We start from the raw sequence: 747 nt of genomic DNA on the forward strand, positions 1-747 counted from the left end.
CCACAATTTTGGAATCCAGTCGCGGGCCGGATCAAACGGCTAGGCGGGCCGCATTCGGCCCGCGGGCCGCCAGTTGATAATCACTGTAGTATATTTTAAGTACCGAAATGCCGAATTGTTTAACAATTGTTTGTACCACGTGATATTTGTGAAAATGTGCAAATTAAGTTTTTTTTAAAATTGGGAAGTTTACAGGTTATTTAGGAAAAATACGGTGGTGTTAGGTTTTAATGTCTTGTTTTGTCTGACAAAATGCAGTGCAATACTCTGTTTTTTTTAAAGAATATGTTTTGGGCTTTTCCGCCTTTAATGTGCAGCTAGGTGAGAAAGGGAGCGAGAGGGGCAACTTCCACAATCTTCCACAACTTCATTGTAAAAAAACGCATTTATCGCAATTTTTTACAAAAGCTCCCGCGAAATCAAGCATTTTGGACGGCAACAATCTCAAAAAAGGCCACGAAATCCTGGTAGGACTGCCCTTGTGTTTGTCATCTCATCTCATATGCTGTGTCCCTATGATCCTATCCTGTCCTATTCATGGTAGCTTACTCATGGACATTATGCCGTCATCATGTGCTGTAGTAGGGGGGGCCTTAAAACTAAACAACTATAAAAGTCACACTTACTTCCATTATTAATTGTTTAAAAATGGCTGTCCGAAGCGTGGGTGCATACCGCTAAATTCACTCTGATATTACCGCTAAATTCACTCTGATATTGCTATGAAATGTGTCAAATGCTGGGGAG

Source organism: Etheostoma cragini, chromosome 9, assembly GCF_013103735.1.
Source record: "Etheostoma cragini isolate CJK2018 chromosome 9, CSU_Ecrag_1.0, whole genome shotgun sequence".
Classification (NCBI taxonomy): domain Eukaryota; kingdom Metazoa; phylum Chordata; class Actinopteri; order Perciformes; family Percidae; genus Etheostoma; species Etheostoma cragini.